Source organism: Aplidium turbinatum, chromosome 2 (assembly GCF_918807975.1).
Source record: "Aplidium turbinatum chromosome 2, kaAplTurb1.1, whole genome shotgun sequence".
NCBI classification, from domain to species: Eukaryota; Metazoa; Chordata; class Ascidiacea; order Aplousobranchia; family Polyclinidae; genus Aplidium; species Aplidium turbinatum.
The window spans coordinates 42390194-42407635 of NC_137473.1; positions in this window are offsets into that span (position 1 = coordinate 42390194).

A 17442-nucleotide genomic window follows, 5' to 3' on the forward strand; every position below is an offset into this window, starting at 1 on the left:
GCCTTGGGCAGGCCTTCCACAATTTCACTTTCTACTTCCTCATGACCAAGTATCGGTATCGTAATTGATTATTATAGGGCCTAACAGTTCAGACCTCTCAAAAGTTATGCATTCAAAAAAATGAGCGCATGCTTTTAACGTGAAGTTTTTAATTAAACTTCCATAGCCGAGGTGCTCCAGTCCGGGTCTGCTACTATTCGGTGAGTCCGATTCGGTGAGAGCCTTTTTTGGTGAGAGCCCTATTCGGTGATTTTTTTGAATTTTTTTTTGAAAATTATCGGGTAGTGTAGCCTAATTAAAACCCCTAACCCTAACCTAAAACCACAAACCCCAAAAACCCAAACCCCCCAAAAAACCCCAAACCTCCCAAAAAAAACCAAACCCCCCAAAAGACCCCAAACCCCCCAAAAACCCCCAAAGCCCGAAAACCCAAACCCCCAAAAAAAACCAAACCCCCCAAAAAACCCCAAACCCCCAAAAGAACCCAAACCCCCAAAAAACCCTAAACCCCATCCCCCAAAAAACCCCATCTCCAACCCCCAAAAACTCCATCTCCCAAAAAACCCCATCCCCAAAAAACCCCCATCCCCCCAAAAAACCCCTAGCTTTATCAGGAAATTAAAACTTTTCATAGCACAATTGAAAGCTGGCGAAATTGTACATTTTCGTAGTCTATCTGAATGACCTCAAGACCGGTCTGTAAGTGTAAACTATAAAAAGTATGCTAAGTTATGTGAAGATTTGCTTGAAGAATTTACAGTCAGATTTTCTGACTTAAAAAGATTTAAATTGAATTAAAATTATTCAGTGACCCATTTTCATTTCAGTGTGATAAAGCGCAACCCGAATTCCAACTTGAACTGATTGAACTGCGAAGTCGAGAAAGTTTAAAAACTTTCCACAGAGAACACACTCTTACTTTATTTTATAAAGCATTACATTCATGTAGTGAATTTATTAAATTGGTTAATTTGTCCAGAAAGTTATTGTTTATGTGGGGCTGCACACTGGGTTTTTTTTTTTCGGTCATTAATCGGTCATTGACCGATTTTTTAGCAAAATTTCCGAAAAAAATAGTCAATTCGGTCAAAATGTCCGAAAAAATATATAGTCAATTCGGGTCTGCTACTATTCGATGAGTCCGATTCGGTGAGAGCCCTATTCGGTGATTTTTTTGAATTTTTTTTTGAAGATTATCGGGTATCGTAGCCTAATTAAAACCCCTAACCCCAAAACCCCAAACCCCCTAACCTCAAACCCAAAACTCCAAAAACCACCAAAACTCCCAAAAAACCCAAAACCCCCAAAAACCCAAACCCCCAAAAACCCCAAAACCCCCAAAAAACCCCAAAAACCCAAACCACCAAAAACCCAACCCCCAATAATTTAAAAAAAAAACTCACCGAATAGGGCTCTCACCGAATAGGGATCTCACCGAATCGGACTCACCGAATCGGGCCATTCCGGTCAAAATGTCAGAAAAAATATGCACGCATGCACATCGATTTCAGTGATTGCAAAAAAGCTTCTTGCGCCACTCTACGATTTTTTGTCAATCGGAAATACAAGACGTAGACTTAGAGTTTGAACGTTGATCCAATGTCTTATTGTATGTGATAGCGTAAATACAGAAGTAACGTTTCCCAAACATGGTGCTTTCAAGTGTGACGCAGTGTTGCGTTGCCTTGGAAAGGTCAAACCGCTTGGTAGAGATTGATCGGTTGTTCTGTCAATCGGGGCATTTTCTCAGCATGTTGCATATATTATCAATTTTTGAGCTGGTGGTCTACCCTTTCGAAATGTTATTGACCAGACCTCGATAAACATCGAAGTATCCCTTTGTACGTTGATCTAATATCTCATTGCTTGTGATAAATGCAAACATGAAAATAACACACTCAAAGACTTCAACTTTCTAGAAATGCCACTGTGTTTTCACATCTTTTCTTCGAGTCATGGAAAAAATTGATCTGTCTGTCGGGAAATTATCCCAGCATATTGCATATGTTGTTAACTTTGGAGCTGGTGATAACCTCTGTGAAATGTTTGACTCTACGTCGATAGATAATGAGTTTGTGTGATGGTTTTTGCAACGTCGTAGGCTACTCCATTGAGTAGTTCAGTTCAGTTAATTTTTTGTTTTGTTGGCGAAAAAGAAAGACACAAAAAGCAAAAACACAATAAACACAAATAATTCGCACAACAAGGATGGCAGCGAAAGTCAGCTGCCACCCAAACATTTAAACAAAAGACCCAAGATTAAGAACATTACCACATATACAGTAGAACTCGGTTAATCCGGATTCGGTTAATCCGGATTCGGTTAATCCGGATCTTCACCTAATCCGGATAAAACTGGAAGTACAAATGATTAAAAATTGATAGAACCGTCATCGGTTAATCCGGATCTTCGCCTAAACCGGATGGATTCGCCGGTCAAATCGAATCCGGATCAACCGAGTTCCACTGCATATTATATAGCACAATACCAGCACTTTACATAATACATTAACAATGGAATAACACAGGGCAACATAAAACAAAAACTGTGTAGAGAAATAAGCGGATGATACGTTTCAGGAGTGATCATTGTACAAATTCTTTAATAAACATTTATATTTAAATTAAAAAACATTATAAGACTTTTCTTTTATTTCTTTTGGTACTTGATTCCATAGTTTCACTCCATTAAAACATAGCATCTTCTTACCAGAGTTTGACGTTGTAGAAGGCAAATATAAATCATTCTTTTGGTTCTGACGGGTTTTATGATGGTGAATTTTGTTTACAAAAATAAAGCAGCCAGCAAAGGCCCGGGGCAGCATTTTGTGCACATATTTGTACATAAATTTTGCAGTCTCTAATTTAATAATATCGTCAATTCTGAGCACATTAAATTGGTGATAAAGAACAGTTGTATTTGTTGACCTCGGCAAAAATAAGCAGGATCGAATGAACTTGTTTTGTAACACTTGTAATGGAGCAAGCAATGTAGAGTTTGCTCTTCCCCAATTTATAATCAAGTATTGGATCTTGGATTGAAACAAAGCATAATATAAGGTTTGTAATATTGTTAAGGGGCAATAAATCTCAGCTTAAATGCTATGCCGCAGACCTTTGCAAGCTGCTTTCTAAGATGAAGCAAACTTTCTAAGATGAGTAGACGCAAAAAGCCCTACAAAAATATAACTGTTTGTAACTTTTTAATGAGCAGGTGGGAAATCATTTCAATTTAGCTGGAATTTTTTCGTTTTTGGTAAGTATTGAGTAGCCTCAGGGGCGTATCCTCAATGGAAGCAAGGGAAGCGTCAACCCCTGTCAAAATTGAAGAAAGAGAAGATGATATTTTTCAGTAAAACGATTTTGTAATTTCTTAACCTGAATACGAATTAAAACAGCTTCCAACTCAGGCCTCGACACTGAAGACGGCCATCGCGAACATGGCCGCAATTAACCTACAAAAACCGACATTTGTCCGCTAGGTCTCGCACATCCGTCAGCCGCATTTGTCCGCCATGAAGTTCCGAAAAAATTTTACGCAAGCGGTCTTGTGAATAAAGTACTTTGCCACTTATAATCACAAAGGATTAGAAAGCAATCAAAGTACTCGATAAATCACAATACACACTGTCTATGCTTGAATTGTTAACAATATTGATTGCAATCCAGGTGACAATTGGCGGAAAGTTTTAACAATAGCTACGAAGCGTGGCATAGATTGGCCAAGTTTGGCAGCTATTGCTCATGCTTTGCTGACTTTTAATGCAGAGAACGCAACCGTACAATGTGGATTCAGTTTGCTTTCTCGGTTGCGAACTCCAACAAGAAATCGCTTGCGTTGTTCAACTGCAGATACCAGTAAACTTATGCGTTTGAGGTTAAATGCTGCATCATACAAAACATTCAATAATGACGTGGCATGCACGCACTGGCACAGTAACGCGAAGTCAGCACGCTACAACGTAAGCAGTGAAATTGTTGAGGAGTTAATTCACTTTGTAATTGCGAACCATTAGAGCGTAACGTGTTTTTTATTTGGTCATTCTTACTTGTTTTTATTCCTTTCCGTTGTGCTGTATTTTTGTTTTGCGTTATTTTTGAACGTGTGTTAGTGTGCAATAAAAGATGTCTGCGGCCGGGTGTTGCAAGGTTGAGTTTCGCTGATGAACGTTGAAGATATGTTTGTCTGTTTTAACTTTTCTCAGATAAAAAATACAACAACGTTTCTCAGCGAAACTTAATGTTGTAGCTAGTCAGGAAGTGCAATTTTTTTGTATTAGCTACTTGAAAGGAAGTATATTCATCAGAAAAAATGACCGAAATAAATAAAAAATGGCCGAATTTTTTCAAGTCATTTCGGACAAATGACCGAAAAGTCTCAGCGAAAAAAAAAAAACGCAGGCCTGCACATATTGTTGCAAGCAATTATTTTTATCCATGAAAAACATCAAAACTGCAGAAAGAAACAGACTGACCAACAAACACTCAGCAAACATCCTAAGAAACAAGACAACGTCCTTTATGCAAATGTTGATAACCTCTTAGCTGGAAAACAATGTCAAAAATCTCATTGACTTTGTACCGGTCGTAGAAATAAATTTTTGTTGCTTTCTATGCTTTTCTATGTGTTATTTGTTCCTATTTTTAAAGATGAAATTAATGGTTTTTAATTGTTTCTTTATGTACTTATTTTTCTTGAAATTTAATAGGTCCTGCGGCCCATTAATTTATTTCAAGTGACAATGCGGCCCACTATAATAAAAGGTTGGACATCCCTGCGCTAGACCTATAGCCTGGTAACTGAGCTTATCAGCTAGGCCAGTGGTTCCCAACCTTTTTGTTGTCACGGACCCCTTTAGATAAATTATTAATTCTGCAGACCCCTACCTAAATTTTGCCTGAAACTCAATTAACATACTATTGACTCTTGTAATAATTATGCTATTCAACTACTGTATGATACTGTGTCATATTGCCTTGCTGCTTAAACAGTTGCTCAAATAAGAAAATGAATGAATTGTTCAAGAAATGTCAGCAGTATTTGAATATTAAGGTGACCCAATGTTAGGCCTACCATAGTTTCATCGCATAAAAAGAGGACACGTTTCGCCAGCAAGTAAAATTTTACGCTTGAAGAATCATTTACATCATTTTAGATCATTACAGTATATATAGGCCTACGCAGCAAAAGTTCCCAAAAAAAAAACAAGAAAACATTAACTTATTTTTTCTCATTTTTAGTGCTGGACAACAAATGATTTTATATTATTAAGAGTCAGCAAAAAGTGAAAAAAATACCTAATTTTAGCCAGTTTCAGCCAGACAGCCATGATCGCAAAATCTGCAACATGTGACAAATCAGGCACGATTTCCAGGTAGCCAAGCCTTAACTTTTTCAACAAGCAATGGTCAGCCTTAACAAAATGCAGGGTTCGATCTTAGCACTGGTCCTCTGGCCAATGTGTAGTGCTAGTTTCCCGTGGACCAGTACGAATCGTGTTGCACTGGTCCGACTGTCCAGTGCGAAAATATCGTATTATGTCGTTTGATCGTTTGGAGTGCGTGGTTCTCGTTTGCGCTTCTCTTCAAACAACAAAACACGTAATCCGTGCGTGTTAAACCGTAAGAAAAAGGCAATCGCAACATCACGTGTTAAATCGTAAGAAAAAATCAATCGCAACATCACGTGATGGTGTTAAATCGTAAGAAAAAGGGTAATCGCAACAACACGTGAGCTCTGGTAATCGCAACAACACGTAACAGATCTTCTGACCATCCAGCTCGGAATGGCCCGTTTCGGTGAGTCCGATTCGGTGAGTCCGATTCGGTGAGTCTGATCCCTTAACGGGGGATTTTTTCAATTTTTTTTTTTTAATTATTGGGTACCGTAGCCTAATTATCATTGCCGTTTTAGGGTTAGGGGTTTGGGGTTAGTGTTAGGGGTTAGAAACTCACCGAATCAGACTCACCGAATCGGACTCACCGAATCGGACTCACCGAATAGTAGCAGACCCATCCAGCTACAGTAAGCAGAAATAAAAGATTTTGACCCCAAACCTGCCATACATCCATGGCTGTCAAACGATTCATCTGTGAGGTCAAGAAGGCCCGACACTGGCTATGTGTTTACAAGGCCAGACAAACACACATCGGATTCCGATTATGACCCCGTGATCGTCCCGTCATTATGATCCATCATTCAATTCAGAAATTGAAGAAGAGCCCCAAGTAGATTGATTGTCTGGTACCCGGACATTTTGCCGAAAGACATTTTGCCGAAACTCATTTTGCCGAAAAGACTAATTGCCGAAAGGACTAAATGCCGAATGGACAAATTGCCGAAATTATACAAATGCATTTTATGTATTATCATAACCTAATAACACATAAATGTCATTCACAAACAGATTTCACTCACAAATTATGTGCGACAGCGCGTAAGTATCCGACAGAAGTGTTATATGTATAAGCGAACGTCTAATACTGATCTCTAAAACCTGTGGAGACTGCATAGCCTATAGCCTATACTTATAGATGAGACTTGGTGTCACTTCAAACTAATACTGATTTCCAAAAACTGTGGATACTGTATATATATTTAAAGCAATTTTTAGGCAAACAACAGTAGCAAAGTAATTACTACAGTATTTCAAAGCCACTGCTTGCATGGTAACGAGACTTGGTGTCACTTCAAAATAATTATCAGTTCAAAGGCATTGCTTGCATAGCAATGAGACTTGCGACTTGGTGTCACTTCAAAATAATTACCAGTTCAAAGGCACTGCTTGCATAGTAACGAGACTTGGTGTTGCTTCAAAGTAATTTTTAGGCAAACAAACAGTAGCAAAGTGATTCTATTTCAAAAGCACTGCTTGCATAGTAACGAGACTTTGTGTCACTTCAAAGTAATTTTTTTCCAAATTGTTTCGGCAATTTGTCCATTTGGCAATTAGTCCGTTCGGCAAATAGTCCTTTAGGCAATTTGTCCATTCGGCAAAATGTCCTTCGGCATAATGTCCTTTCGGCAAAGTGTCTTTAGGCAAAATGGGTTTCGGCAAAATGTCTTTCGGCCAAATGTCTTTCGGCAAAATGTCCGCACACGGATTGTCTTGCCTAGATAAACTGTTGTTACTGTTATTGCCACCATTCATTATTGTCGTTTTAAGGTGGTTTTCCCTGGGTTGGCCCCGTGCTTCCCACGACAATCTTGTTTTTATCAGTAAACGGGACGGACCAATGCGATCTCGTGCGGACCAGTGCAAATGGTGAGCCACTGGTCCGGTTGGCCAGTGCGAAAAAAAGTTAAGGTCGAACCCTGAAATGGCAGTGGCTATTTGACCGGCGCCGGTCTTTGAATCTGAAACACTATTTGACCGTCATTACGTCATTGTACAGTCACTTTTTTTTCTTTTTCTCTTTCGAAGCAAAAGACGAGAAGCGCGTATATTAGGGTGTGTCGTGTGCCTCCAAAAATTTAAAAAATGGTTGAAAACAAAATTATTTTTTTTTGTGGGTGAGGCTTGACTAAAAAAGCAAAATTACAAAATTTCAAAAAATTTGGTCAAGGTTTAGGTGCTCCACATCCCAATTGCCTGTATCCCCCTGTTGGCTTGACAATAGGGTGGATTGAAAAAAAAATTTTTTTTAATTAAAAAAAAGGGGGGTTTAGACCAATGACAAATTGGCTAAAAACAATAACAAAACTGGTTTCAGGGAGTTGTACCACATATTGGCCGTTCTACCCCCCATTTTATGGGGGAATACCCCCAAAATTCTCAAATCGGATGTAACTTTGGAACTGCTGGTGCTAGGAACATGAGTTTGGTATCAAATGATGCAGAATCATAATGTTTCTATCTGCTCTATGAGGATTTTTTGCCTTAATTTCACTAGAAAAAAAGTTGTGACAAAAAGCGTATATTTGACAATGTTTTGGACAAAACGGTAGCGCAGGCACAAGGTAATGGGTAAATGCACATGCTGTATTGCATATGTTGATGCAGGTCACAGATGACTTGGATACTTTTGCTTATTGCATTTGCAATAAATATACAGCATGGTATGCATAATATACAGTACACACTACACATGATGTAGAGAATACAAGGGTTAATCGAGAGCATGTAGGCAGTGGTCTACTGGTACAGTAGTGTGACTGGAAACAATATAGTGCTCGTGTCATGTACACACACAGTAGCAAGTAACAACTTTACTGCACGACCTGGGGGTTACTAACTGGACTGTTCAAAGTGTAGGTGCATAAAACAAATACTGTAATTAGTAGACATAATTGGTGATGGGTAGACTGTGATCTGCCATGAAATCATTGTCAAGGAAATACCAGCACACAGATTGATATACTCCATACTGCTGCATGTGCTAGACTACCTGTACTACATTGAGACTTTAGCAACCAGCACAAAAAGGTGAACATGTCAATCTAGTGGGAATTCCTTCTTGCTGTTGAATTCTTTCATAAGTTGACGAGATTGCACCTTCTGACGAATCAGTCCATCCCTTCTTTCAAAACCTACAGCATATAAGCTTGCTTTAACAGTCACTAGCTTAACGTGACACTCTACTGCTTGGTTGTGGCAAGGATAATCCAGCCGCAGAGGTTCGTCGATGACATTGTCAAGCTGTTGATCTGCTAGCGATCTCATGATAGGTGGCTCAGACTTATGAACTGTGCCAAGCTTCACAAGTTGGTGGTATGATTTTGCTTTAGTATTAAGCTGTGGCACAAGAAATCTGCATATTGCAGGTGGCACGACTGGTGCAATTTCCTTTCTCAGCTTTCGATTTTCATCTTCTGCTTTTTGTGAGGAGCCACCATGATTCTTGCTTTGCTTTTCCTGTGCTTGTGCACCTAAGGAATAGATTTGTTGGCCTGCTGCTCTTCTAACTTGGCAGTCTTCATCACCTAGCATTCCAACAATGACATTTTCAGAGTGAGCGAATAATGCATTGCATTCCAAAACCTTCTAGGAAATCTTTTACTTCTTGGTTTGGGAAGATTTCTTTGCAACATGTTGAAGAAGTTTTTTGACCCATCAAATAATGAATTGTGGTGTTATATTTCAAACCAAGGTGGGAAGCAAACCTTGATGCAGTACTCAGACAAGTTCATGAAACTTTTGGAAGGGTTGATTGCATGAGTGTATTTACGAAGTAGCCTACAAGCAAGTGTTAGCCACCTTGAATGACATAATTTCCCGACTGACAAAAACTGCAAGTCTTCATCAACATTCAACATGCCCAAGCACAATGCAGGCATAATCCATATATTACACTGGTAAACAAAAAAAGAATTATTTTTTGCTTCATGAACTTTGAAGACTGATTTAGAGTAATTTTGCGGTGCTGAATCCGAATCTAACCTCAGATCACGTCAGGTTTGTGAGATATGATAACAACAAATGGTTACTTTTGTCAAAAGTGGAAGATTTGGCATTGCGTTCACCACCAACATAATGCAGTGCTATAACGAATGGTTAGTGTTAGACAGACCAAAACAGCCTAAGTAAGGTTACTGTACAAGCATTGCCACAGGCCTACTTAATCCTTTGTGGTTTTATGCAAACCTTTGACGGGGGGGGGGGTCAGTTATACTTTTAGCCTCCCTTTTAAATTGTTATTACTGCATGGTTAATAATGTTGCTTAGAAAACAAATTGGTATCAAAATTATATTTGGTGTATTTCAACTACTTATGCACGACATGGCCTGGATTTCTGCATATAGCAAAATATGTATGTGCAATAAACGCAACGTCAAATCTTCCACTTTTGACAAAAATAACAATTTACTGTCATCATATCTCACATACCTGACGTGATAGGACAAATCTGAGGGCAGATTCGGATTCAGCACCCCAAAATTACTCTAAATCAGTTTTCAAAGTTCATAGAGCAAAAATCGTGTAGACCAGTGTTATGTTAAAACAAGGTATTTATGGAGTATGGGGGTCGAAATTCCTGTATTTTTAACTGCAATGTGGAGCACCTAAACATTAATATTTTTTGCTGAAACTTCATATTATTGTTGTTTCAGTGAAACCTCACCATTGAAAAAAAATAATACAAAAAATATGAACATTGGGGCACACGACGCACCCTAGCGTATATAAATTCTGAATCCAACCATTTTTTTCAACTCGTTACGTGGCGCGTGTGGTACGTCGCCGCTTTCTATTCTAGAGGGACTGAGTTCGATACTACCCGGAAGCGTTCTTTTCTTTAACTAAATTTTGACCCGAAGTGCATTTTTGTAGTCAATTTTTAATTTGAGTTGCATTACATTTACATATCATTACCATTTTTTTAAAAGAAGAATTGTATATAACTAACTTGTTGAGAGCAAAAATGTATTGCTTCGTTCGGCAAACACGGTCACATCAATCAATCAATCATTTTATTTTTCGTCATTAACGAGTCCGGGACGAAAAAGATACTAACTACAAAAATCGATATAGACCTACCAGCACGTTAATGAACGGGAAAAGGTGGCAAAACCTTGAAAGGTTTAAAACGTTCCTGAATGAAAAATTATGTAGAAGGCTATAGTTAGCACGGCCACAAAAGGAAAATTAACCAGAGAAATTCTCAAATTCCAGCAAATTAAAAAAACTCTAACTTTATTACTCATATTTGAAAAGACCTATAAAAATGAGCTGTAGACAACTCAAATTAAAAACTGACTACAAAAATGCACTTCGAGTCAAAATTTAGTTAAAAAAAAAAATAAAAAAAAAAGGGAGTGCTTACGAGAAGTATCGAACTCACTCCCTCTAGAATAGAAACCGGCGACGTACCACACGCGCCACGTAACGAGTTGAATAAAATGGTTGGATTTAGAACTTATATACGCGCTTCTCGTCTTTTGCGTTGAAAGAGAAAAAGAAAAAAAGTGGCTGCATAGTGACGTCACAACCGGTCAAATAGTGTTTCCGATTCAAAGACCGGCGCCAGTCAAATAGCCACTGCCTAACAAAATTGTTAAATTATTTGCAAAAAATATGATTAAAACAGTAGGCTGCACATATCACCATTAAGATGCTAAAAACGAAGTGAACTAAAAAGCTGTTCCTTTCCTTGCAAAGCTGTAAAGGCCTACCCATTCCACAATTTCTTTTGCTGGAGGTAAGGTGTTATACACATTGCCCTTATAGACATTCGTTTCAATTTGTTTCATGTAATAAACGAACCAAACTGAGTTGGTAACCAGTAATGTCTACCAGCGTTGTATCAACTTAAAACGTATGTAGATAAAAGAATATTTTTTGTGAAAGTGTGAGGTGAGGATGGCCTTTAAAATGTCGTTTAATATCTTACAGTGAACCAGCCAATGAACATTCAACAACAATTTATAAATCAGCATGTTACATTGGTAGCCTATACAAAATGTTTAGAAAACAAATAGCCTACAAGCTGTCGCTGAAACGTCATCAAGCAATATAATCCCGTTGAAAATATAAGCATGAAAACCCAAACTGTCAAAAAAGAGGACATTTGAGCATTTTTTATTGTCCTCGGAGGACAGTTCATTTTTCTTGAAAAAAAAAAGACAAATCCTCTTAAAAAAGGACGTATGGTAGCCCTACTCAATGTGCCATGCCGAAACTTTTTCAACGTAAGCAAATTTGATGAGGGCTGTTGTTGCCTTTCCTGAACTAAACGATTGAACTTTAGTTGCACTGCATGCTTTCTATTACGTAATAGACGAGCCAATCCTGATTTGCATGTAATCGACATGCGTTGTGGTAGATGTAGGCCTAGTTTAAGGTCAATGTAGGCCTACACACTGTAGGCAGCAGCATAGATTTATTTTAATGCATACCGGTACAGTTTATTCTCTTGGCTTGTGCTTGACACATTTGCATTTAAAGAGAGAAATGAAAGTAAAAAGATCGCTTTTCGTTTTTTTTCTCCAAAATTTATCAAGGTAATCACGAACCCCCAAATGCTTTCTCATGGACCCCCAAGGGGTCCACGAACCCCAGGTTGGGAACCACTGAGCTAGGCTATATAATATACCGTAAGTATTAACGAAAAGCATTCGTACGGCTTCCCTCACAAGCCAGCCTCAAAACCCTGTCAACAGCAAGCCAATAAGCCAGAGGTCACCAAACTTTTTTCTCTGAGGGCCGGATTGCTGCGAGATTAACAGCTGCGGGACGGATGCAAATTGCAAAAAGATATACAAATCCTTCTGCTTATGATGTCTAGTCTGGCTGGTATGATTTGCCTAAACAGAGATATCGCACCGATGAAACATTGGTGTTTTGAACAACAAAGTTTGTGATATCATAAGAAACAACATGGAAAAATCATTAGCGGGTAGCGTGTACCGGTATTGTAGCTCAACAGCAACGTCAGTCCTTTACAAAAAGTTTGTTAACTTTTTTCCTTAACAGTTCTAGTGCAGCTGTAATTTTCGCAGCACGTGGCGGGCCGGTTCCGGCCCGCGGGCCGTAGCTTGGTGACCTCTGTTACAACTGTTACAATGAATATACATGCGTACCTTAAGTGCTCAATACAAAGGATAACTTACCTTTACAGTATATCATCATATCGTACTTATTAATCTTTGTTCTCTATAGTTAGTATCAAATTGCCCTGTTTTTGTATGCTTTACATAAAAATTGTTGCAATTCGGTGGTGGTATTCACGTTTTTCCCCGTTATTTCAAGAAAACTTTCGCAAGTGCTGTAGCCTATTATAGCACACAATCACTTATTGGTCGTTGGTTAATTCTTGGTCGCTGGTTTGAATCTTCATCCTCGGCTTACTCAGTTTGAGGATGCAGATTCAAACCAACAGCAGTTGTTTTTCAATCTCAGTGGCGAACCTTTTTATTCAATGAAGTAGTGTGCCTGCCTCTGCACACTATTGTGTATGAATGTGTAGTTAGATTTACTGTGATGGGGTGGTGGCTGACTAGATGACTGCTTATGGTCTTTCGCTACCATCCTGATTGCGCCATAATCTAACCAACAGTTGTACAATGCGTTGTTTTGACAACTACATTTTACTCTGATTGTTTGTTAATATATGGCGCTGTTAAAACAAAATAAATTGACTTGACTTGACTTGACTCTGCAATAAGCCATTTGCATTTTGCATAGCTTTAGCTTCCCAGCTTAGGGTTTCCGAAGGAAAAAAAACTGATCCGTGTTTCCAATTTAAAGTTTCATAACTGATTTTCTTGAAAAGTTGAAAATTTACGTTTACGAAAGCTTACCGGGCAAGCGGCGCGGCTTTGTCATTTCAACCTTCCACGCGGCGCGGCACGCGGAGAAAAAGTCAAAAGCGGCCGCGTACGCGGCACGGCTCGCATCACTATCAGCCGCTGCCGCCCTGGTTATTGACGTCAGCACGCAATGTTACGTCATACAAACAGACGCAACTATTTTTGGAAAGAAAGAAAAGGGTAAAAAGAGGCGGAATAAAAGGTGATGAAGCAGAATGAATACGAATTTTACAATATTATACAGTTGGTTACGAGAATAGGGGCTCAATGCGATCCTACAATCCCTCCTCTTCCTGCCTCAACCATGCTTGCAATCGTTTCTGGTATTTTTATTTATTGCGTATGACTTGATTCAGTGAGTTGGGATAAAAGCTGAAACTTTGTACACACTTAATTCTAAACGATTTAACTTAAAGTGCCTCTGACAGGAAAATAAATTCGCTAAATTTACCTAAGATACCAAAAAGATGACACTAACAAACTTTTCTGACCAGCAAATCGTAAAAAATATCAACAGGCTACTAAGTTACACGCTTGCAAACTTTTGTTGACATCGGCGAATCTGGCACTCATTCAATTGCGAAAATAAAAACGGCAACACCGATGTGACGTCACAGTAAGCGGGAAGGATACATTCTTTCTCTGTGATGACTTGGTAAAGTATGGTACGGCTACTGCAAAACGTGAATGTGTGGGGCTCTGTTGATCTAAAGCAGGGGTGACGAACCTTTTGGCAGTCGCGGGCCACTTTGTCAATTACACATGAGTTATCGGTCCACACAACTTTTTAATCGTAACCTAACCGGTACTATAAATCTTTTAGAAGCGACTCAAGATATTATTCATGAAAAGTAACAAACGGCAGATGAAAGTAATAAAACCCACACAGTTGAAATTATCTTATTTTTATTTTTTACTGCTGTATGTTTCGATTCTGCCTAAGTCTTACGCAGAATCGAAACATACAACAGTAAAAAATAAAAAAAAATCAACTTGAGCAAAAAGGATAGAGCAACAATACTTGCACTGATAATGAAGACAAGTTTAATTTTCGAAGTGTTTGCTTTCATATGAGTATGATTTCTTGTTTTTTTGGCTCTATCTTTTTTGCTTAAGTTGACTGAATGTTTCTACCAATATACTCCGAAGCAACAAATCAGTTAATGAAATTTCTTTTTCAAACAACAAACAAAAGCCCATATGCAAATCATTTACAGCTGAATTAAGCTATCTAATGCAGCATTGAAGCATAAAAATAATAAAAAATAACATTGAAGCATTGCATTTTTGCTTAGTGGGATTTTTGGAAAGTTTTTTGCTTGAATAATCGTTCAATATTAGGTCGAACAGACGATGTAGCAACACTCAACTGCATACAAAGATTTTCATCTGTCAGCCTCGACCTGTAACGACTTTTTGTAAAGCGCATTTTAGAAAAGAACTGTTCGCATAAGTACGTGCTGCCGAAAACATATGACCATTTGAGATTGTCGAATTGTTTTGCGGGCCGCACAAAATTCTTTGACGGGCCGCATGCGGCCCGCGGGCCGCAGGTTCGTCACCTTTGATCTAAAGTATGCGCAAATTAAGAATTACCGAAATGAAAAAGTGAACTTATTATTACTATCAGGTTTCGATCAAATAGGTTGAGTTTACTTTTATCAAACAGCATCTCAATTCAATTGAAATTGCAGTTTCATAGGGCTACAATTTTCATACTTTTTTATTTGTCCTAATCTGGCTATAGCCATTTGCAGTGTAACAACAGTATTTCACAAACAGCACCTTTGAGTTATGGTTGAGGCAATGCCTACAAATTGCTGTTTATGTGACATTGTCAGTGACAAAGACCGTGTGCTTTCTTTTCCCACTTTCCCACAAAACAAGGTACTGAGAATAAAATGATCAAAGTTTTCTTCAAGTGTTCGAAAGTGGGATGGGCCGTACAAAACTAGTCGTATATGTTCACTTCACTAAAGATGATTTTGTTAATACCACTAAAGTAAAAATGCCTACAGGCATGTGTTGGAGTGTATACTACAGTACAAGGTGATGCTCTCGGAAGCAACAATCGGATTGTGATGCCGTCATGCATTGTTTGGCGAATCCGAAACAATTTTCCAGATCCAGATGGCCGTTACACAGGATTTCAATGGCCAACTGAAGGCACATTATGAGAGAAAGAGAGAACTTTTATTTATTTTTGAATAGTCATGATGAATTAAATATGAATGATGATTCGTACGATTTCTTTATTTTTCACTTAAAGTATATTTTAAGTTCTGTAGGAACGTATCCAGTACAGTTTTATTAAACTGCAAAAAACAATAAATCTTCGAAAAAAGCAACCGCTTGTACCAACTCTGACCAAACTGTGATCCACCAATTACATCTAGAAACCATTTGTTTTATCCGTCGCTAACGACGTCCACTTAGGATGACGTAATACCACCAAAGTCGTCCCAGAGCAGTGAAATATGGAGTTTCGCCTGTGGTAGCGCTGCGGAGCAGTCGTTTGATTAAATTACGCCCTAACCAGTCGAGCTACGAGGTTAAGATTAAAAAGTTCGCTAAGTGTAATTCTGCGCTAGGAAATGCTTTAAAAAGTTACTGTACTTGGATTCCACCTGTCAGGGGCACTTTAAATCCAAAATCGCACATTCCTCTAGCTTGCTTTACTTGCTTTACTAAATACCCAACACAAAGGCAAAATTGTGACCAGAAACAACGGCTCCGGCACGCAGCAAAAAGCGACAATCAGTTGTGAAATCTCTTTGCAGCCAGGCAAGCCACATCACGCAAAACACAAAAACAACGCAAATTCAATGTCAACAAAACTTCATCACAATTTCAATTTTAAACAAGAGGGCAATTGACCCGCCGGAACAACAGTAAAACAATAAACCAACGTCGAGTGTTCAATAACTCTATAATAGAAGTTCAATAATAGAAGTTGTTAGAACTTCTATTAGAATCTGGGGTATCTGCTTGACTCGAGGACCCATGGTCTCTTCGCAGATTCCCGTTGCTAGAAATTCCTTTTTTATTGCTGTATTTATTGTATTATATTTACCTACAACGAAATAAAATCAATCAATCAATATAAGCCTTCTAGAAATGACTCAAAATTTACTAATTTGTACCAATACTCTGCAATTTAATTTTTACATTAAAAATATCAAACATTTTTCTCTAAATATAATGTAGCCTAGCTTTCTCATTTTATTCCATATAATGTAGCCTAGCTTTCTCATTTTATTCCAATTATAACAATTTTACTATCATTGGAAAGCACATTGTACATCTACCCGAATAAATTAGCAGGTCGAAAATATGCATTAAATTCATCTAGTGCTAACTTAAACTTGGCCATTTTGTACCATGTTTCAGCAATTCAAATTGAAAGAGTACCGCTAGCCTACATCTTGGTTCATTCACTTAGAAACTTTCACGTTTATATCTAATCTACAAATCGAGCAACCGTTGTTAAAATGTAACCTATCGACAAAGCTTTTTTGCAGTGCATTCTAAAAGTGATTTAATCATTAAACCTCCCCTCCTGTTTGCTGTGATCGGTGCATAGGCTAGTGCTTCAACTAAATGTGTTGTAGCTTTCTCATTTCTACTAGGACTTTTAACAATTTAACATCGTTGGAAAGCACTCTTCCTGAATCAATTGGCTAGAAGTCCAAACTACCTATTGGATTTATCTAGTGCTTACTTACGCTATCCAATGTTGTGCCATGTCCCAGCAATTTAATTTTTGCAATAAAATTACCAAACCATCTCAAATTTAAAATAAAGAGCCCAAAATGTAGATACCAAACTCATGTTCAGCAAACGAACGTTTCGAAAACTATACTGTCTTCATCTTCGGTGTTATAAATGTTATTTATACTAATAACACTTTAAATATAAATGACATTTATAACACTGAAGATGAAGACAGTAGCCTATAGTTTTTCGAAACGTTTGTTTGCTGAACATGAGTTTGGTATCTACATTTTGGGCTCTTTATTTTTTGATTAGATTAACCAGGCGTTCCAATCATTTTGCATCTCAAATTCATCTTGGTTTATTCACCTGAAAACTGTTGTGGTTCAAGCGTAACCGCTGAAAATGCTTTTGCTTGCTTTTTATAAATTCTACGCCAAACCTCCTCTCAATTACTTTGAAGTCAAATTTGTTCAAA